Genomic DNA, 23629 nt, shown 5'->3' with positions numbered 1-23629 from the left:
TGGGGTCTCATTCACAACACTTCTGCTTACCTTCCTGTTCCCTTCCTTCCTGCCTGCCTCACTCTTTCTTCATTTCTCTCCTTCTTTTTCCTGTCCACTGCTCTCAAACCTTCACATTTTTCCCACACAGCTTTCTAATTTTATTTTATTTTAAATTTTCAGTTTCATGAAGGAGGTGACTTAAAAAAAAAAGTAGAAAACAGGGAGATCTGGTATCCTAAGAAAACTACACAGGAGTGGCAGCAAGACATGGAGAAGTGGAGATTCACCAGCAGAATTCACCATGCACACAGGGACACATCACCACATGATAACCAACTCACAAAGGACATGGATCAGCATGCATTAAAATGGTACTGGAGTCCACATGAGCAGATTGTGCACTGGAGCAGATCAGAGCAAGGTCTTGTTTTTTCAATCATACTTGACACTATATTTTTCACCTTGCCTCAAATGGACATGGGGAAGCAGTACCTGCATCATGGGTGCAAGGGAAATTGAACAAATGCTCAGTGTGGACAGGCCCTAAGAAAGCCACCTGGAAGGAAGAGGGAACGAAAAGCTATGCCAAGGTGGCCAAAATGGGGTGGGTGGGGATGGGGGTGAAGGGAAAAATGGAGCAGGTAGGAATGGAAACATGGAGAAACAAGAAACAGATGAGGAAAGAGGACCTTGGGAACTTGGGTCTAACCATAAAAGACTGTGAAGAGAGAAAATGAAGAATTAGCAGCGGGCGGGGAATGGAAAAAAATTAGGAAGACAATATAATAAGATATGATGAATTGGTCTTTGTAGGGAAAGTCCAAAGGGAATAGCCTGAGAATTCCTTAAAAAAACAACAACAACCACCCACCCACCCCAAATTAAATTCCTCTTGAAAGTTTCTGTTTTTAGCGTCTCCTTTATAAAAAGAAAAAGACAATGGGAACAGAGTGGAAAGGCAGAAATAATCAAAACATAAATCATATCTGAAAGAACATATTTCAGTTGTGGTGGGGAGAATGACAAGAAATATTTTCATTAAATTCATCAAGCAGAAACCCAAGTAAGTTTCCAGGAGGCTCAGCCTCTCGGGACTATGCCTAGTCATTCACTGCCAGGCTAAACAAAGACGTTCTTGACACGCAGGGTGCCTGAGGTGAGCGTACGGAAGAAGCAACAGGCCTTATCACTGTCCTATCCTTGGAAGGAACCTGTTTCCTAATTTCCAGTGCAATGCTAACTTAAAACTAGAGGAAAGCCTTCCTCACCATCAGACATTCATTCCTCTGTGCTTGGCAAGAACCCTCTTTGTCAGCTTATCTCAGAAATCTGCTGACAGAACTGCCCTGCGGGCTAAGATCTACCAAGAGACAAACCAGAAAAAGTCCTTGAGAGAAGAGGTATGGCAAGGGAAGGGCCAAGTTAGGAGCCAGACCTAAACTTCCTCCAGCCCAGGGAGGCAGCCACAATCCCCGTATAAATTTAGGCCAGAGTGAAGGTAAGTAAATCCTAAGTAATTTCCAACATCCCCAGGGAGAAAGTAGTTTCAGTTCATCACAGCCATGACTGGCCTGGTGTTACTCCAACAGGCCCTTGGCCATCTTAGCTAGTTGGGTGATCTCTTTCAGAAACCCAAGGACTAGTTGCTCCATTTTAGGAAGCAGCTGTAGCGGTTACCATGGCCTCAGCTCTGTCAGACAACAACAAAAACTGAGTTGAACTAGTTCAACCCAAAAAAAGAAGGAAAAAAGAAAGAAAGCTAGTTCAGCCAGTAAGTCCTTCACTGAAAATTTCCTGTAAAAAAAAAGGGAGTGCAATCTGAGGTTGCAGACTATCTGGCCCTTTGAAGGATGTTCCTGAGGGACATGAGTAGCTGCTTCTCTTCTTTGTATTCTTTGTGAGTGCATGCATGCAACAGAACCATCCATAAAGAGGAGCATCACTAGGAAAAAGGAGCAGAAAATGGCTGGTAAAACAGTTCAGAGTGAGATGGGGCGGTGGCGCTATTGACTGGTCAATGGATGAATTCTACCACCATAGCCCCATTTTTCTTCTCCGGGCCCTCTCAACATCTTGTTTCCTTGGCTACAACTATCTGAATTCTCCAAGTCTTCTGGTGATTAGGTTTCAGATAGGCTTTCATTCAGCTGAGGAACAGAGATGTGTTGGGATTGGCAGCTACAGGGGTAACCCCCTGGACTGAGAAACAGACTCTCTAGTTCCAGTTTTTAGAAGCCTATTGAGTCTTGGGGGGGGGGAGGGAAGATACTTCTAAGATGGCAGGGCTTGATGTCCAGCTCCCAAAACGATGTCAGGCTCCATGTCTCATCTGCATTATTTTGGGTGGGTGCACATGAGTGGGCATTCTTGTCAAGGGTGATCAGATGCCAGCGTGGGTTCGACTGGCAGATTTCTTGGGTGATTTGCAGTAATTCTGTTAGAGTGATCTGTAAGAATATCTAACTCCAGGTTTTCTTAAAAGATAACAGCCAGAATCCTATTGACAATCTACATTTGCATAAAGGAAACTGATTTAAATCTTGATAGCAACTTGCTGCTAATTAATGAGGTGCTGGTTGTATTCTCAGGAATGCATTCAACCATCTACGTTGGGTTATAGCTGATTGTCCGCAAAGCTGGTTGCACCTTTAAGACTAGAATTCTGATTTGAATGGGAGCTTTCATGGATTACAAAGAGGGCTTTGTAATCCATGAACTACAACTTCCAGAATTCCCCAGGCATCATGTGTCTGAAGAAATGGGTCTGTAACCCATGAAAATCTTTTTTGGTTTTATATGTAGGACAAGGCTTTCTGGTTAGCATATATTGCATGTTCATTTAATAATAAATTGTAGAAGTTATGATGGTTTTTAATGACATATTTAAATGATGTCATATTGCTGGATTTGATGACTAATTCCTCTGTAAAATCCATTGATACAAAGGGGCCTGCTCTAGGAGCAACAGAATCTCAGCCATTGTGACATATTTTTGTAAGAGAAACCTGAAACAAGACACACAGAAGAAAGTTAGCTGGCCAGGCCGGCCACATGTACTCAGAAGTTCAGGTGGAGATTCCTGACCACAAGTCTCCAAAGCACAGCCCTACCCAATTAAGACAGTGGTTCCCAACCTTGGGTCCCCAGATGTTCTTGGAATAAAACTCCCAGAGGTCTTCACCACTAGCAGTGCTGGCCAGGATTTCTGGGAACTGCAGTCCAAGAACATCTGGGAGTTTCAGTTTGATAACACATGGCACCCACACATGATTGTAAAACATACAGGCTGGAGGAACAGAAGGGAGGGAGGGAGGGAGAGGAGACACAGTACAAAATACTGCTTTCAGAATGCAACTCTGTATAAAAACAAGACAACACCTTGTCTGCCCCTTTGCCACCAACAATGACGCAACTGGGTAACTGACAGCCCATCATAAGCAAAATGCACACTATCCCTGCAAGCCAAGAAAGCACCCTAAACACATTTTCTGTTATTTGTGACTCATACACAACACTATAAGCGGAATAAGCAATACGTACTGTACACTTTAACTCTCCACTGAGCAAGTACCTCCATTTCAGCAACACTATTCCATCTCAAGAGTGAAAAGAAAAATAAATTCATCATAGCATTTCAAAGAGCTGTAGTCCAGATGCACCCTGAACATAATCTCTTTTTTCTCTCCCTGCTTCCACATTTGAGACATGTGGGCAGAAGGCAAAAAAGGGAGGGCATGAAAAGCTGCTTTGTGCTCCCCTTAAGTTTACACTGAGTCTGACTTCTGTCTGTGTGTGTTTTTTCCCCTAGAACTGCTGAGGTAAAAGCCCAAACAGAACTGGCCTGGCATCTGGAACCAGGCCAGGAACTGCAAGAATGTTTGCATTTCCATTACCTGTCATTTTAACAGGCAGTTAGCGAAAGTGCCAGCCTGTTTAATATGCAGGCTTCCATTCAAAGCTGTGGTTTTTCATGGGGCCATGCTTGGTGTGAATTTATAAAGGGGTGTCAGCAAGGGTGGGGGGGAACCCTACACTGAATAGGAACTGCTAAAAAAAAAGCTGGCAAGATATAAGCAGGGGAGGCAGACAACTGAAGTATTTTTAGGGCACTATGATGGTAATGCTGCATTAACACCAAATACAGGAGTGTAATGTGTGCAGAATAAAAAAAAATATGCACGTTATGGAAGTGTCTGAGAAGAAAAAGGAAACACATGGGCCCAGTTTCCACATCGCTATTCATTTATTCACTATATTTCTCCCAAAATTTGCATGCAATCTCAGGCTCAGCTGTGACATCTCCAGTTACAAAGAGTCAGGTAGCAAGTGATGGGAAAGGCCTGTTTTTGACACTGGGGTGGGGAGCGGTTGCCAGTCAAAGCAAACACTATTGGGTGGGATGAATGGATGGTACAAGAAGGAGAGCCTGGTCTTTCTGAAATCAGCTAGCTAGTTTTATTGCTGGTTTTTAAACTAGAGTAAACTGATCTGATCTTTGCAAATGTAAATTGACGGCTTTGCTAGGCCACTCAGCAAAAGCTCAGAGCCTTCTGACAATTTTGTAGCCCACCTCCAGACTTTTGAGGTAATAAATCATTTGTAATTGTGAAATTACTAAGCCCCAATATCCTGAGATTTTCCTTGAAATTCTGGATTCAGATAAAAACCTATTTTCCCTTTTCTTTGCCTTTTTTTTTTTTTGACAACTTGCAGAAATGATGGTTTGGTTCATCTAGCCTCATAGGAAACAAAGAGATGCAAAGTGCCAAATAAAGGAGACACAAGCTAGCTCTCATTCTGTAGACAGCTAAGGAATGAGGGGCTTCCTGGGTGCTGGAAGATCAGAACTCCCACAGCCCTAATGATCAGGTTAGGTGGAAATCAGGGGTGGCCTGTGATCCCTTACAGCCCTCCATCAGCAGAGGAACAGGGGAAGGGCCCATGTCAACATTCCACACCACGACTTCTATCTTCCAGTGAAGGACAACCACAGAGCAAGTAAAAGTGCAGAATATGGCTGGTGTCTTTATAAGACTTGGAAATGAAACAAAGAAGAGAGGAGAGTTCTCTTAAAGTAATTCCATGTCTCACAAGAGCCGGCTTTGGTTAATGAGCTGACCTTCAGATCGCCACTTTGCTCTGAAGCCCAAGGGATCACCTTAGGCCAGTCACATCCTCTTGGCCTAATGTGCTGTACCTCACAACATTCTTGTGAGAATAAAGTGGGAAAGAGGAGAGTTGTGTGCGCTGCCTTGTCACCACTGAAGAAAAGACTGAGTAACAAAACAAAAAATAAACTTGGTAAACTTCCGCATTCTGAGGCAGGCCATTCTCTACCAGGCTGTGGCCAAGATATTTTGATCCCTCCATTTACAGAAACTGACCACATTAAGAGCTGAATCTTAATTCAACTCTGCCTACTTCTGTGTCATTTGAGGGGAGTGCGTGACCTTAAGAGGGCACGGGGCTGTGTGTTGCACCTCACTGCTCTGTCCTTCCAGAACTATCTGCCATTGTTCACCACTCCGGTCCTGAGCCAATCAGCTCATAAGAACCTGAAAGGTTCCCTTTCAAAAGTGAACGTTACGATTTCAAGAACCCAGAAAGCAATCAGTTGGCTTCACAGCCCCAGAGCTTTTAAAAAAAACCAAAACACTTGGAACTTCCACATTTCTTACAAACAATTAGTATTTTACAAATAAATGTGAAGTGTTTAAATGGCAAAGGCAATGCAAAACAAATCTCAGAAATGAGATGCTTCCCAAGACCTGAGTGAAATGAACAGGACATGGGATTCTTGCAGTGTGGGTATCTTGTTACACCAATACTGAAATGGAGGGGGAAATTTCAGATTTTACTTTTGACACAAACTGTCTGGGAGGAATGGCACCTCTAGTGACAACAGCTAGACAATTGTTTCTTCTGTGAGGAAAGAGATTCCAGTCACCTCTGCCCCCTTTTCTGTGCTAAGATACTGATGTTTTAAACATCAGTACACAATGGAAGTCTTATTAGCACTGGCCTTGTGGGAATCTGGGTCACAAACTAGAGCATTTCCATTTTTAAAAGCTCCCTCACCTCCCTGAGCTGAGTCCTACAATGCAAGAACAAAGGGACACAATTAAACTATTTAAAAGTAGAAATATGAGCTGTGCTCAACTAGTTTCAAGAACATTTTTTTCTTAAGGATACTCCAAGTAGCAACGTATGACATATTCCGATATATGACATCTATCTTTATGAGCATGCCTGGTTGTTAAGATCATCAGGAGAGGCTTTCCTTTCAGTCTTACTACCTTCACAGATGTGTTTGGTGGGGACACAGGAGAGGGCCTTCTCTGTTGCCGCTCACAGACTTTGGAACTCCCTCCCACAAGTGGCCAGGCTGGCCCCATCTTTGCTGTCCTTCCACAAACAGGCAAAGGCCTTTCTCTTCAGGAAGGCTTTCCCTGAGTGACTGGCTGCCTGAGTAGGATTTTAAATTGCTATGCCTTATTGCATTCAATGGGTTTTGGAGTTGCTTATGTTTTTAAATAGACTGTTGCACCTCAACGTGTTTGTATACTCATCACTGCTAGCATTAAACACTGTCTTTAATGATGTAAGCTGCCCTGGGTCCTTTTATAAGGAGAAAGTTGAGGTAAAAATATTTTAAATGAATAAATAAAATAAAATAAAAATTGCAGATGAAAAAGGAAATTCCATTTATGTACTTGCAAAACAAGGATTGCAAATCAGTGGCCCTTCAGATATTGTAAGATTTCAGCTTCCATGAACTCCAATCAGGTTGCCCAAAGGTGAGGGATTATGGATGATGTAGTCCAATAGCATGTAGAAGGCAACCGGTTTTGCATTACTCCTTTAACCCACCCCAAGCTCTGATACCTGATCCCTCCCTCTCAATGGGTGTACGTTGCTGAAAATTATTATGTTGCATAGTGCAGACTGGATTCAGTTACTTGGCATATCCCCTGTCCTTTCTGGCTTCAGAAAGGGATGTTTTAAAAGGCTTTATTAAAATCTATTCACAAATACTAAAATCATTTTTTCCCCAAAACTAAAACAGCCTATCCACTTCCAGGGAAGAAGTACCAGCAGGCTGTTGGCAGCTCTAAGGTTTTCTGGGACTGTTTTGCTGTGTTTAGTCGTTTAGTCGTGTCCGACTCTTCGTGACCCCATGGACCAGAGCACGCCAGGCCCTCCTGTCTTCTACTGCCTCCCGGAGTTGTGTCAGGTTCATGTTGGTTGCTTCGCAGACACTGTCCAGCCATCTCATCCTCGGTCGTCCCCTTCTCCTCTTGCCATCACACCTTCCTAACATCAAGGTTTTTTCCAAGGACTCTTTTCTTCTCATGAGATGGCCAAAGTACTGGAGCCTCAGCTTCAGGATCTGTCCTTCAAGTGAGCATTCAGGGTTGATTGGTTTGTTCTCCTTGCAGTCCAGGGGATTCTCAAGAGCCTCCTCCAGCACCACAATTCAAAGGCATCAATTCTTCGGCGGTCTGCTTTCTTTATGGTCCAGCTCTCACTTCCATACATCACAACAGGAAAAACCATAGCTTTGACTATTCGGACTTTTGTTGGCAAGGTGATGTCTCTGCTTTTCAAGATGCTGTCAAGATTTGTCATCGCTTTCCTCCCAAGAAGAAGGCGCCTTTTAATTTCAGGGCTGCTGTCTCCATCTGCAGTGATCATGGAGCCCAGGAAGATAAAATTTGACACTGCCTCCATATCTTCCCCTTCTATTTCCCAGGAGGTGATGGGGCCAGTGGCCATGATCTTAGTTTTTTTGATGTTGAGTTTCAGACCGTTTTTTGCACTCTCCTCTTTCACTCTCATTACAAGGTTCTTTAATTCCTCCTCACTTTCTGCCATCAGAGTGGTATCATCTGCATATCGGAGGTTGTTGATATTACTGTTTTGCTATCACTGCTAAATTATGGATGGCCCTAGCTTGTCATTGCAGACATCCTTCTTAGAAGCACATTTACAAACTTTGCTGGCCAGGTGGCAGAAAGCCCTCCTCCCTACTAAATCTTCTGTCATATCCAACACAGAAGGAAATCAGAATTCCCCCACTCTTAACATACTTTGACACCTACGCTAAACCTGTTTATTGGCCCATCCCACCTGACCCAATGAGTACTTGCAGAAGTGGTAACCTTAGTAACAGCCTTGAAAAGCACCTAAAGTGCACAGAACAGACATCACCATGGCAGAGAATGAGCCTACCACTGTGACAGAAACAGGATCCTAAAAATACTTCTTATGTGCTAATTTAATTTAAAATAATTGATTACAAGCAGGTTGAGCTTTATCTTTCAGGAAGAGGAAGAAATGGTAACAAAACTGACATCCCATTTTATGGCATGATGCTTGGCCATTTAGAAACTGTGACATGTATTAGAAATGTGGCAAAGAGATCACACCTCTCTGCTCAATCTAAAAATATGTGATTTTCCCCCCTCGTAAAATACTGAATCTAAACTTTCTAGTCTAGCACAATTATTTGATTGACATTTTCTAGATGGATATATTAATTATGCATCGTCTGAAAAATCTGATAAGATTTTTCACTAGCCAAAAAGTAGTTATAAACTGAAACTTCCGGTTGGAAGAAAATTTGTATGATGCGGATTTAGTGTTACTTAGTTTTCATGTTACATTTAAGCCAACTGAATGCTTCACCTGGACATGGTTTTTATTAGAACGCTTGTTAATTTTTAAAGACATGACTGACCCTCCCTGAGGAAGGAAGGAAGGAAGGAAGGAAGGAAGGAAGGAAGGAAGGAAGGAAGGAAGGAAGGAAGGAAGGAAGGAAGGAAGACTGAGGAGGCACAGTAAATTTTTGCTTGGTTTTAAAAACTGCTCTCTAGAAATTGCTCAAGGTTTCTTGGTGTGGTACTATGCAGGATGTTGTTTCTCTTCCATGGGATGCTTCAAGGCTGAAGAACAAGATAAAAAGTTGCAACCCATCTGCGTGTGAGCTGAACAAGGGAGCTGGACAGTGAGCCCTTGTTCACTTGCTACAAAAGACTGTGGCTGAGTTGAATAGACCCCCCCCCCCAAAAAAAGAAGAGAGCATAAATTAGGAAGTTTGAAGATATGATTACTCTGGGAAAATGCATGGCAGATTAAAGCCTCCTCAACAATGTTGTTCTGACCCCATCAACTCTTTGTACCTAAAGCCAGATATATAGTACCAGGCATAGACAATGTTAATACATTTTTTTAACTGATGGTTTTGTTAGAAAAAAAAATGTATGTTGCACTGAGTATCTCACATCAAAAGTTCTGTTCCCATAAAATTTTCAAAAGAAAATTTAAAACAATTAAGAACAATGAGTGTTAAGATTCCAGCTGTCACTACCTCAGTTGGGAAAGCCCCATCCACTTAGAAAGGTCCCACTAAGGAAGTGAGAGGGAACGGTCACTAGTCTTTCCCTCTCCCTGGGTCTCTCCAGACAGAAAGACCCAAGCATTATAGTTGACGGGTGTGAAGATTTGAGAATGAGAGAGAGAGAGAGAGAGAGAGAATGTGAGAATGTTCCTCTTCTTTTTGTTTACCACCTGGTATTCTCAGCCAGATCAGAAGTTCCTCTATGGAATGGAAGGAGCCCTTCACTTCACTGCAGGTTGAAGCTAGATCCAAACCAATATTAGATTACAGGAAATACATGCTGCAAACAAGCTATAAGTGGATCACACAAAGTGGAAAATCAAGGAAGGCCAACACTGAGTGTTTTATGCGAGATGTGTGCCAGTACACTTTAGTTGCGCCCATTACATAATTGTGTGCCCCATCTGCCAAAATACAAGCATGGGGTCCTGCAACACTTGTCACTGTGTGTGCAGAAGTGTGACACAAAGCCATTCTGCCCAGTTCAGGACATGGCAGTTCCTTTCTAGGGACATAAGATTCCAGACACGGACAGGATCACATACTTTTTATATATCCCACTAAAATACCCAGGACCTGATGACAATGTACAGCTGACTCCACTCCCTGTAATGCTTTTAATCTGGGGCACAATAAGCAATCTAGCCCAAAGAACACAGCACTAGCTGTATCTGCTTAAAGAGTTACAACAACCTTCCCTAGGAGTATTGTGTATGGTGCATAATAGATCTGCAGCAAAGGCCAGAGCTTACAACATAGCGGTGCCTATTTGGCAGGTACCGTACCATCGATGTTGCATTTGAAATGGAGCCCACATTTTGCAGCTTTGAAGCTATTACTGTATTTTGAAAAATAAAAGAGCAAGGCAACAAGAGACATGTGCGTGTCATGATGAAAAGCCTCTTTTCTGAGCTGCAAGAAATGCAGATTTTGCAATTAATATTTCATGAAATCGGTGGAAGTCTGCTGCTAGACCACACTAGAACAGCTCTCATTCACCCTATGAAATACTTCTTCACGTAACGGGGGGGGGGGGGGGGGGGGAGGCGGCACCTATTTGGGAGGACACATTTTCAGGGAAAAGAGGTCTTCAAGCTTATGAGGCCTCTGAATGCAAATTACTACAAGGCTATCAGCTTGCAAAATTGTTTGTTCCACCAATTTTATCCGGTTTTTAAAGCCCACAATTAACATGCCTTCGGGAAAGCAGTAGAGGTTCAGGTGAGATTTCCTGCATACACACAAAGAAGATTACACAGCAAGATGTGTTTCTAAGGCTCAGAGGAGCCTTACATGTAACACAATTAGTTTCCAAGGCAGGCAGTCTTATCACTCCATTTGCATTTCATTCACACACATCAAGTTCATGCTTGCAAAAGGGTTCTTCCTCACAAAAGCGCAGTAAATGAGAAGATGGACAAAGTATGTTCAGGGGGAGTGGAGGGAGAACCACTGAGGCTGCAAGGTATGGAGTACTGATTTGAACAAACCTAAATAAGAAAACATAGGCCTCTGCTAAATGTAAAAAAAATTAAAGAATACCAAATAATACAGTGGTTGCCAACCTTAGGTCCCCAGATGTTTCTGGACTTCAACTTCCAGAAATCCTGGCCAGCACAGCTAGGAGTGAAGGCTTCTGGGAGTTTTAGTCCAAGAACATATGGGGAGCCAAAATTGGAATCAGGTATAAAGTTAACTTAAAAATGAAAACAACAGATTAGACTAGCCAAACTATAAGAATAAGAAGATGCTTTGCCCCCAGATGATAGTGGCTGAAGTCTTGTTGCTTAGCGTAACACGCTCCACTATAGTAGGCCCAATGAATCAGTGAGGATTTGATAAGTCTAGTCCTTAAATTGATTGATTGAAATGGACCTACGCTAGTTACAATTTACTGTGCTAAGCAACAGGAATTCAGCCACTATGTTGAGGTGAGGTGACCAAAACTGAATACGACAATGCCAAGGTAATAATAGTTACACTCCAGGAAAAGCAATGCCAAGGCATGGGATTAAAGCATTTTAACCACCTTCTAACTTCTTGTAGCTTTCCACATATCAGAAGCTAAGGATTGGTCAGAAGCTAATCACACTGGACAAAAATCATCCCCTTGTGGCTGCTATCAAAGGCTATGGCAAAATATTCCCAATAAAGGCACAAATACACACAACTACTTCTAAATGACCTTTGAGACTGTGGGCATTAAGCTAAAGCTGATGTCAGGTAAAGGTAAAGGTTCCCCTTGACATTTAGTCCAGTCGTGTCTAACTCTAGGGCGCGGTGCTCATCCCTGTCTCCAAGCCATAGACCCAGCGTTTGTCCGAAGTCAGTTTCCGTGGTCACATGGCCAGTGCGACTAGACACGGAACGCCGTTACCTTCCCACCAAGGTGGTACCTATTTATCTACTCACATTTACATGCTTTCGAACTGCTAGGTTGATAGGAGCTGGGACAAGCGACGGGAGCTCACTCCGTCATGTGGATTCGATCTTATGACTGCTGGTCTTCTGACTGTACAGCACAGAGGCTTCTGCAGTTTAACCCACAGTGCCACCATGTTCCCCCATCAAATTTAGATAGTCAAGACTATCTAAAATTCAACAATATCGCCATACTCTGAATTAAACTTGCCAGAAGACATACTGTTGAGCTCAGCAAACTTATTAGCTAAGGACAGGTGATGGCTCAGTGTTGGAGCACTTGGTATACATGCAGAAAATCCCAAGTGTTTCCAGGTAAGGATTAGCAAAATTCTTGCCTGAAACCTGAGTGGGCTCCTCCTGTCAGTCAGCGTGCCTGGCTAGATAGACCAATTGCATGACTCTGTAGAAGGGCTCTTCCCATGTTCAAATTCTCCAGTCCCTTTTGTCTTACTATTAACTTATTAAAGCCTGTCCAGTTGTATAGAGAGTCAGGAAATAAACATATGGAACATATCCCTCTCCCCAACAGAATTCTTTGTGGTAGAAGAGGACGGAGGCGGCAACAGAGACACACATCCCAAATTCATCTCCTTTGTGGGATGAACAATGCTTATGCATCCCTGGCAGCAACGTCTTCCCAATGCACAAAATTGGGGGGAACATTTCTGCATTATTTTAGGTCTTCAAAGATCTCCTACCAGCCCTTCTCTCATTGCAGCACCAAAACAGAAGCAGAGAGAGTCCCCCAGGCAAAGGTACCAGCCTGCCACCTCAGGCAGCGAGGGGCTGGAAGACAGAGGGTGCAATCAGATGGACATTTAGCCTGCTCTTTGGTCTGCTGGGTTGGTTTTCAGCGATCACATTATGTAATCACTGGAACAAACCAAACCATCCCCAGAATAGTCCTACTCGCACTTTTCTAAATCCCTGTCAGGGGCTTCTATTTTATTTTATTTTTGTGTGGGTAGGATCACTCTAATTTGGTCCATTTCCAATGCAGGAAATCACTGGGAATGGACTAAAAGCAAGTCTTCTTGCTGTCCAGACATTCTCCAGCTGGAATTTCCAATACTGTGAAGTGGCTTAATAAGCAAGTCACTTCCAGATATTGGTAAATCAAACACTTCCTGTGTTCCTCAGTGGAGGGACAGAAATGAAAATGTTTCTTAGAATGCACTATACCATTCTTGATGTATACATCAAACATTAAAAATATTTTTCTTTGCCTTTTCTGAAGGGCCAGATGAGAAATTGCCTGCAGCCGGTGCACTGGGCTGCAGGCAGTTTTTTGACCACCAGCCGTTCAAGACAAAGCAATTAATTTTTAATATTTTTTTTTAAAATGTCACAAATAAACAACCCTATTTAAAGCACACCAGCACACTCTGATTGCACCCAGAGTTGTGGGCCTTACTTAGAGCACCTTACCCCTCCCACGCTACCTGGCCATCCTCACCTGTGGAGTTCCATTGCTAGAACTGAAACAAGAGTCAGCTGTCCCAAAGGAGGCAAGGGCTTCTCCACATGGAACGGAGGAGAAGCACCATTTTATCCTTGGTGTGCAGTAGCCTGCAGGGTCTCCTATATGTGTTTATATAGAGGAAGGAGGAAGCAGGGAGTGAAAAAAAGAGAAAGGTCTGCTCTTCAAAGATGAGAAGACCGAAGCCTCCCCAGAACATACACCTTTCCGAGTGTCTTATTTCTAAATAGCTGGATGTTCAGGATTGTTTAGGGTTTTTCAGAGAGACAGAAGACCAGAAGGAAGCAGAGAGCAAGTGCTTCCTGTAACATGAATCTGTCGCTTGAGCAACACACTTCAGAAGAGAGAAAGAGTGAAATCTTTACATGATTTCTTAGGAACTGTAATTGACTGAGAACATTTAGATTGTCTGAAAAAAGGCACCCAATCAACAGATCCCAAATAGCAAAGTCTGACCCCATCCTGTGTGAGTAAGAAGACGGATATGGCTCCTTTACAATCATTTCCTCTGCAATCCATGTGTATCATCTCAAGGCAAAGTCATTTTTCTTTAGCACTATTTATCCATGTTGGTTAATTCTACAAAGCAACTAAAAGTTATGTAATTAATTGGCTAAGCTGTTCTTAATCGGGTGATAACCTTACAGTGCAAGTAAGCTACACCTATAGAAACAAATCCTACTGAGTTGCAATGAGACATATTCTAGTCATTGTAAGTTAAATAAATAATAAAAAATAAAAAAATAATAATTACAGCATTGCATTTTTAGCTGGGGGATGGGCACACTTCTTTGTGTCTGTATGTGTATGCACACTCATGCATGCACATTTTTGAAGAGTTTCTTCCCCCTGTCCCAAGTCTTGCATTTTTACAGCTTATGAATATTTCTGCAAACAATTCTGGTACTTATGAACTCTAGCAGTCCTGAAGAGCTGAGGAACCCATTAGAGTCAGAGGCTTTCTTGAATGCTAGAAGAAACAAGACTATCCTTTTCATAACACAGGCTGCATTTTCAAATTTAAAAACCACCTGTGACAAACCCAGACCTACTGGGATATGTCACACAGTTACACTAAGCTGCCACCAACCATTCCCTGTAAGAAGTCACACAGACCAGGGATGGATTTTCAAACAATAAAAGAATAAGGTTTATTTAAATACCCACAGGGAAAAATAAACAATCAGGTGAATAGGATAAAGTAACGTGGCTTATTCTCACTCATACATGCATACAGTTTGGTTCACACAGAACCCTTAACTTGAAGCACAGACCCTGAACCTATCAGTTCTGGCTAACCAACAGACACCTGAACCTATCAGGTTGGTACTCTGACACACAGTAGTACCCTGTCTGACACACAGACTCCCACAACAGCTTCTTCTTCCCAGCTGCTGCTTCGTCACAACCCAGTGTCTCTCAGCATCTCTCTTCACCACTCACGCTCCACATATATATACAGTACAGCCCCTCCTCCTGATGTCCCGCCTTCCACTCCCCATAGGATGGAACTTTCCCTCCAAACCCATGACAGACAGGTAACATCAGTGCTGTATGTAACACCTCCCCTCTTTATAAGTTGTTTTGTAGGGGGAAAGCTAACGTGCTTTTCACCAAAAAACAACCTGTATAAAATACACAACAACAGTTATACATACCATATTATACTCACTTATACTTACATTCTAAGTTAAACCATAGCAAATAGGCATTTAAACATTTAACATATACATTACATCAATTTACCTTTATTCATACAAACCAAATTCAAAAAAACACAGGTACATTTAACTTTTTTGTCCTCATTATATACACATAGTCCATGTTCTTTCGCCGTCTTCATTCTTCAGGTCTTCTTGATAAGGCGTCAGCAACACAGTTCACTGACCCTCTGACCACCTTCACTTCAAAGTCATAGTCCTGTAGGTTTAAAGCCCACCTCATAAGTTTGCTATTGTGGGTTTTCATCGTCTTTAACCATTGCAATGGTGAATGGTCAGTACACAGAATAAAATGTCTTCCCCAGATGTAAGGCTTGGCCTTCTGGATCGCGTAGACTATGGCCAAACACTCCTTCTCCACGGTTGCCAAATGTCTCTCACCTTTTTGAAGTTTCCTACTCAGGTAGGACACCGGATGCTGGTCACCATTCTCATCCTCCTGGCACAGAACTGCTCCTACCCCGCTGTTAGACGCATCGGTGTAGATGATGAACTCCCGGTCGAAGTCTGGAGCACGCAGGACAGGATAGTTGATTAACGTCTCCTTCAACCTCTGGAACGCCGCCTCACAGTCGCTGGTCCACGGGATGCGGTCATCAGCCTTCTTCCTCGTCAGATCGGTCAGCGGAGCCGCAATCTCGCTAAACCTCGGGATGAACTTTCTGTAGTAGCCCACCAACCCAAGAAATGATTTGACCTTTTTCTTGGTGTTGGGTCTAGGCCAATCACGAACAGCTTCTATTTTGGCCTCCAGGGGTTTTATCACTCCTCCCCCTACCATGTGACCCAAGTATTTTATTTCTGGGCTACCCAGCTGACACTTGCTGGCCTTTACTGTTAGCCCTGCTGCACTTAACCTCTGCAGCACTAACTCCAGGTGTATCAGGTGATCTTCCCAGGTATTACTGAAGATCCCTATGTCGTCAATGTAGGCCACTGTAAAGTCACTGAGCCCTGCCAAGGTCTGGTCCATCAGCCTTTGGAATGTGGCTGGTGCATTTCTGAGACCAAAGCTCAGGACTCGAAACTCATAGAGACCAAAAGGGCTGCAAAAGGCAGTCTTTTCTTGATCCCTGGGATCAATTCTTAATTGCCAATATCCCTTTACCAGGTCCAATGATGAGATGAACCGACAACCCCCTATGGTTTCAATCAGGTTGTCTAGCCTGGGCATTGGGTAGGCATCAGGAGTGGTTACACGGTTTAATTTCCTGTAATCGACACAAAACCTAATGCTCCCATCAGGCTTGTCCACAAGGACTATCGGAGAGGACCAAGGACTAGAAGAGGGGACGATTATGTTCTCCCTCAGCATCTCGTCCAGCTCCTTCCGCACCTTGTCCCTATAGGGTCCCGTTACTCGGTATGGGGATACTGCCTGCGGGGGTGCATCCCCTGTGTGGATCCGATGCATCACTCCCTTCACTATCCCCGGCTTGTTGGAAAACATCTGTTGATATTTACTAAGCAGCATTTTTAGTTCTTGCTGCTGGTCTTGGGTGAGTGCAGGACTGCTCTTTACCTCCTCTGGGTTGTATTTTACTTCCCCTCTACCCTCCCAGAAGGGTAATTCAGCTTCCTCACTCTCAGCTGCTTTTATCGCGAATAAAACCCTCTGTTCCCCTCTGTAGTAGGGTTTTAGGGCATTCACATGAACCACCCTCCTTGCTTGGTTCTCCTCCTGCTCTATTAGGTAGTTCAGGTCTGACATCTTGGAAATGACCCTATATGGTCCTGCCCATTTGAGCTGCAGTTTATTCTCTCTGCAGGGCCTAAGCCAAAGCACTTCCTCCCCTGGGTCAAAGCGCCTCTCTCTAGCTTTGTGGTCATACCATGTTTTCTGTCTGACCTTCTGAGCTTGCAGGTTTTCTGCTGCCAGCTCTAGATTTCTCCTTAGGTCATTCATCAAGGTGTCTATGTAAGTCACAACGTCTTCTGGGTCATCCTGGGTGATCTGCTCCCAATTTTGTTTGATCAAATCAAGGGGCCCTTTCACCCTTCTCCCAAATAAAAGTTCAAATGGACTGAACCCGGTACTGGCTTGTGGCACTGATCGATAAGCAAACAAAAGGGATTGCAGCTTCTGGTCCCAATTGTTTGGATTCTCTGCCAAGTAAGCCCTAATCATGCGCATTAGAGTCCCATTGAACTTCTCAGTTAACCCATTACTTTCCGGATGATAGGCAGTGGTTTCCTTGTGCTTAATTCCACAGATTTGCCATAAGCGTTTCATGAGCTTTGATGTGAACGATGCGCCCAAATCTGTGATTATCTCTGAGGCAAACCCCATCCTGGACATATACCCCACCAAAGCATCGGCCACTGTGTTAGTTTCAATGTTAGTCAAGGGTATGGCTTCAGGATACCTTGTGGCATGGTCCACAATTGTTAGAATGAACCTGTTCCCCCTCTTTGTGGCCTTGGGCAAAGGTCCCACAATATCCACCCCTATGCATTTGAACGGAGTGTCAATCACAGGCAAAGGGCACAACTTTGCTTTGGTCCTGTCGCGGTTATTCCCCTGCCTTTGACACACATCACATTGTTTACAGAACTCCCTGATCTGCTTCCCTATGTCAGGCCAGTAAAAATTCTGTGTGATTCTCTGCTGTGTTTTGTTCACCCCTAAGTGCGCAGCAAACATGTCAGAGTGCCCCCTTTGTAAGACCATGGGGCGATACTTTTCAGGTACCACCAGCTGACTTCTGATCCCATCTCCCCCTTTTGAGATATTTCTCAGGGTCTCTCTATATAAAATCCCCTTTTTCTCCAGAAATCTCACTGGGGTTTCAGGTGTTAGCTGGGCGTCAGTCACCTGTTCAAAACACTTTTGGAGAGTGGCGTCTGCCTTTTGCTCCTGTCCAAATCTGCTGTCTGTGGTTAAGGTTTCCACCACAGCTTCTGAACTCCCCTCTGCTTCCGTCTCTGGCTCATCATTACCCCCCTGAACTGTCCCTGTGGTGGCTTGTGAGCGTGTAATCACTAGCACCCGTTTCACATGTTCAGCCAGGTCATTTCCCACGAGCACGGCTGCTGGCAGAGTCGATGAAATCGCTAGCCGCCAATCTCCCCTCCAGCCTTGAAAGTTGACAGGTACCTCTGCTACTGGCAGAGAGATTACCTGCCCCTCAATCCCTGCCACCTTTATGCTCTCATTTGGGATTATAAACTCCCTAGGGATGATATCTGGATGGCACAGGGTTACCTGGGAACAAGTGTCCCGCAGCCCCCTATACTGACGGTCAAGTATTCCTACGTCCACCCCTGCTGTCTCAAACAACTGAGAATCTGTTTTTACCAGCAAGCAGCGCTTTACCTCCACAAGAGGACCATTTTCCTCAGCCTGATCAGCAGAGGTAGCTGTTCCAGACTGAGTAGCCATGGCAACAGGCTCCCTCAGTGACACTGAGCCTTGCTCTTTCTGGACACAGAACACAGCTTTTGGCTTGGTCCCACTAGACTCCTGAGGCACCATTCCTTTTAGCTGCTTTAATTTCTGACACTCTGAGATTAGATGACCCTTTCCCTGACAGAAATAGCATTTTCTGGTGTATTTTGATTCTCTCTCATCTTGTTTTGGTTTTCCCTCCAAAATCTGAGGTCTTAGTTTCATGTCTGAGGGCTTCCCTTCACCATGGGCCCCTCCCCCTTGCTGGCTTTTCCCTGGTCCCTGAGAGTACTTGCTGTAGGTTTCTTTGGGTTTACCTACAGATTTCCCCTCACCCAAGGGCTTTCTTATTTGAGAAATAAAATCTGCGATCTCTGCGGCTGCTGCCACAGATTTCGGTTTCCTTTCCCTCACCTGGAATTTCAATTCCCCATGCAGGACTGAATAGAACTGTTCCAGTGCTATCAAGTCTTTAAGTTGCTCATAGGTCTCTGTTCCCTCCTGCGATAGCCATTTCTCAAGCAGCCTCACCAATTGGGCCCCCACTTGGGTAAAAGTCTGTTCTGGCTTTTTGGTGAGGGACCTGAATCTTTGTCTCAGCTGCTCCGCATTTATCCCATGTCTGGCAAAGACCAGTTTTTTAAACTCTGCAAAATCTTTCATCAGTTCCTCAGGCATCTCGGCATAAACCTCAGCCAGGCTACCACTGATTAAAGACCGCATGATGGTCATCTTCTCAGTTTCCCTCACTGAGAAGTCCACAAACGCTCTTTCCACTAAGGAAAAGAACACCTCAGGACAATCTCCCTTGTGGTACACAGGGAATTTCTTCAGGTCAGCTTTAGACAATTGGCCTCCCTCAGAATCCCTATTGTTATTATTGTTCTGGTTCATCAGTTCCAGTTTTCTTAATTCAAACGCCATTCTCTCTCTCTCCAATCTTTCCTCCCTCTCCATTCTCTCTCTCTCTAATTCAAATTGCCGTTGTTTCTCCCTTTCCCTTTCTTCTCTTTCCCTTTCCTCCATTTCAAATTGCCTCATCCTCAGTTCATGCTGTTGGGCTATGAGCAATTTTCTAAGTTCTGGGTTCTGCTCTCCTGTGCTGTCACCCTGCACTGAGCCAAATTCATCCTCAGAACCTTGGTCAATCTGGGGGTCTTTCACTTCACTCATTTCGGCCATCTGGCTTCGAGTCAAGGGCATAATCCCCCCTCAGAACAGGCTGCTTTAAAAGTCAAGCCTCAAAATAAAACGACCACTTTTTTCCTTCTTGCCTCAGAACCAGCTCTCCCTAGAGATTGCTGCTGTTCTTCAGCACTAACTTGCAACAGTATCGAGTCAGAGCCTACCCCCCTCTGCTGGGCCTCTCAGCTGGCAAGCTAGATCACTGTTACTACGCAGTTTTGCCTCAGCTTTTTCCCGCCAAAACTAGGCTGCCTCAGAGCACCTTAATCTAAGTCTCCCCAGTTGGCACGTTCTTCTACTAGCGCACCTCCCCGTGAGGTACACCTAGAAGATTACCTACGCGCCTCAGACTGTCCCTGACTAGACCCCCCTTGCTCTGGGCACACTTGCCAAGGCTTTGCTGGACCGCTGGACAACTGGACCAGTCGTATCCCACACGCTGGACACCAATCAATGTGACAAACCCAGACCTACTGGGATATGTCACACAGTTACACTAAGCTGCCACCAACCATTCCCTGTAAGAAGTCACACAGACCAGGGATGGATTTTCAAACAATAAAAGAATAAGGTTTATTTAAATACCCACAGGGAAAAATAAACAATCAGGTGAATAGGATAAAGTAACGTGGCTTATTCTCACTCATACATGCATACAGTTTGGTTCACACAGAACCCTTAACTTGAAGCACAGACCCTGAACCTATCAGTTCTGGCTAACCAACAGACACCTGAACCTATCAGGTTGGTACTCTGACACACAGTAGTACCCTGTCTGACACACAGACTCCCACAACAGCTTCTTCTTCCCAGCTGCTGCTTCGTCACAACCCAGTGTCTCTCAGCATCTCTCTTCACCACTCACGCTCCACATATATATACAGTACAGCCCCTCCTCCTGATGTCCCGCCTTCCACTCCCCATAGGATGGAACTTTCCCTCCAAACCCATGACAGACAGGTAACATCAGTGCTGTATGTAACACCACCCAACAGGCAAACTTGGGTCAATGTTTAGATAGAGTAACGTTTAGATCATATTTAGCTCCGCAGTGACCCATGGCAAATTATATAACTGTGTCCATATTCCACTAGGATTTAAGGCTGTGCATTGTTATTCAAAAAACAGGGGTGGGGAGGGAATCAATTCCACTAGTTAATTTAGTTGCTAATTAGCAGAATGAATGGATGGATGGGCAATTTAACATTATAGTACATTCTGGTTGCAGTTTGAAGCAATCACTGTTCCACTTTGTCCTGAATTCTAAAATACAGATATAAAGAATTCATTGCACTGAATCAAGAAAATTAAGAGCTGGTCAGAAAACAAGGTATCTCATTGTCTCATAACAGAGAATAGAAATAAATAGGATGATATCTAGCTCAGAGAGAATGTAAAGTGCTAAATTCTGAAGAAGCAGCAGCCATAATTTCTTTTTGTCAATATTTGCCAATATATGAAGCCTGTGTAAAATCTGATTTATGGTTTCTAGTGAAGTCACATTTCATGACTTGTACAGTTGGGAGCCCATGGCACAGATGGACAAGTGTGTTGCAAGGAAACACAACATAACTTCCTCATGCACATCTATTACTTGGGTCTTGTATAAGCCTAATGCTTAATACGTATGCTTATTTTACTTAGCCATCAATAAACATTAATTGTCTAGGTAACAGTTAAGGATGGGCTGTAAACTAGCAAGTAAAACTATGCTTCAAGTTTCTCTTTTTTGCCAGCCTGTTTGCAAGGTGACTAACAAATATTACTGGGGGGGGGGGGGAGAACATAGCTACACTTTATGCTTTGGGTCCTAACTAGGATTAAGGTCGTAGTTCTGTAAATACTCACTTATAAGTAAGCCTCACTAAAATCCACGGGGCAGACTTTTGACCTCAGTGTACAACTACACTATCAAGACAACCATAGTTAAAGCCAACCAAAGATTACATTATGTCTGCACTAGATTTAAGAGTTACATAATTTCTCGAGAATTAACAGAGCAAAAATTATGTATACTAGCTTGCAGCAAGAGAACTATAGATTCTCTCTGTTCAAAAGTGAGGCCAAATTTTATATGGATTTTTAATTATTTTTTCTGCAAGACGGTCTATTATGATTTTTGCCTTCTTGAAATTTCAGAGGTTTTGACATTATAGTAACTGCAAAGCACTCCATGAAACAGAGTCTTGGGGCCAAATGTGACCTGACAGCAATAACCATATTTTCTAAATCACTTGACTGCCCCTTTCATATGTAACATGGGCCCAATTTTAATAGCAAAAGAGACTTGTGGGCTCACCAACCTTAACTTTCTGTTTTCTAAAGTGCTCTGCTGCTCGAAATTCAGCTCATTTCTACTTAGCAATGAGCTGCAGTTGGAGAGAACTGTCTAGAGTTATGGACTGTGGTCAGGCAGCGTGAGTCATCCATTTCAGGTAGCAGATTTGGGTTTTCATAAAAAGGCTGCAAAGTGTTAGCTGGTTAGTTACTGTCAAGCATAAGAGATGCATGTGAGACTTTATGCCTCCTCTACCAAACCAAGTGACCTTGACATGGGTGATGTTGCTGCTCTGTCTCATGTAGCAAAATGCACCTGAACAACCTGATTTCAGGAAGGCAGATTTAGTTCCCCTCAACCAAAGTCTCTTTTGATTTTTAATCAGCAGACTCCATCTCAGCTTTAGATGAACGGGGGTGGACACGTTATCCTTAAAGAAATAGAGGTTTGTGCATAATTTGAATAGAGTGTGAGCAGGAATTCTCTCTCTCTCAACTTTTCCAAGATGGGTAACATTTTTTTTCAAGGAGTCGCAGTAGATGTCCAACAAGCATTACAAACGAGTAGAGATCACTGTGGACAGGGAAATAACTCCAACTCAGCTGACCATGCTGGTGTTAATAATTAGCTGACTGAAGCCAACCTAGAGGGTTTATGCAATGTCTTTTGGAACACACAGCAGTGTCTCGACACAGACTGGATGGGAACAACCAAGACAGACTATGGAGTATGCCTTAACAGATGGCTGCTGCTACTCGCTTGGTTCAGGTTCAAAGACAGGAATGTGGAACCTGCTCTGCCACAACTGCATTGATTGCTGATCAGCTTCTGGACCTAATTCAAGGTGTTCTATTTTGTTTTTTTTTTTGTGACATTCTTTATGGCTTGAGGCCAACATATGGTGGAGCCTGCCCAGTCCTACACAAAGCTAGCTGCAACCAGTGCTTTCTGTAGCTGGATGCAGTAATGCAATGTTGCACTGCTTTCATACCACAATCAGCTGGACCAACTTTTCCAGTTTATAACGGACAAGGCACATTTAGGAGAGTGAAGCACTTGCATCAAGTAGAAAACATTGGAGGAGGCCAGCAGTGGCCACAGCTGGTCTTCTCCTCTCTTGTTCTGCACCCTTCAAATTAAGCCGCAGTTGCTGCCTGGCATGAAGGAGGACCCATCCTGTTGGCAGTGTTAAGCAAAATTCAGCTACAGTCCAGAAGGCTTCTACATATAGAGAGGGGGCTCTGTCCTCTTGATGCTTCAGGCAGCGAAAGATCTTGGGCTGGTCCTAGGAGCAAGGCTGACCTCAGCACAGAGCAGGAGAATAAAAGTGCATTGTATTAGTCACACCTTGAGAAACTAGGTCCAATATCCACAGTAAGACTCTGTGCCAGGATAGAAAGCCTATCTGGATCTACTAGTGGAGATGCAAGTAGCAAGGATTTCCAACACCTATTCTTCTAATAGCAGAAGCAACAAAAAAATTCCTCCCTGTTGCCCCTACTCACCCACTCTACATTAATACAAATGAAACAAAAGAAAGCTAACCAGGTGTGATTGTCTGCACAGAAAGGAGAACAGTACCCTCTACCTAGTTCTTATGCTCCAGACAAATTATCAGGCTCAAAATCATGTAATTCTAGTTATCTGCCTTTTGTACCAGCTGCTGGTTAGCGAATCTTAAGGTTCTCTGAAAAAGCAAAGGAGACCCTACAGAACTTAAATCTGCTCACCTCTGCTCCACATGACCCACACTGTTCAAATGTATTCAAGT

At 43.7% G+C, this 23629-nt stretch overlaps 1 protein-coding gene across 4 annotated transcripts in view; it reads right to left on the bottom strand.

The window, feature by feature from the left end:
* The window catches only part of RAB11FIP4 (RAB11 family interacting protein 4), a 222637-nt gene that overhangs the window by 32405 nt on the left and 166603 nt on the right, over positions 1-23629 (bottom strand). Inside the window, exon 1 of one of the 4 annotated variants that reach the window (XM_078385163.1) lies at positions 3523-3656. The exons of the other annotated variants lie outside the window; for them this stretch is intronic. The gene's annotated coding sequence lies outside the window, so the exon portion shown is untranslated. Of the gene's footprint in view, positions 1-3522; positions 3657-23629 lie in introns of those variants that run through there. 4 annotated transcript variants of the gene reach the window in all.

This window comes from Pogona vitticeps, chromosome 2, assembly GCF_051106095.1.
Source record: "Pogona vitticeps strain Pit_001003342236 chromosome 2, PviZW2.1, whole genome shotgun sequence".
NCBI lineage: Eukaryota > Metazoa > Chordata > Lepidosauria > Squamata > Agamidae > Pogona > Pogona vitticeps.
Note: the sequence above shows the minus strand (reverse complement) of the source record. Positions and strands in the feature narration are given on the sequence as shown.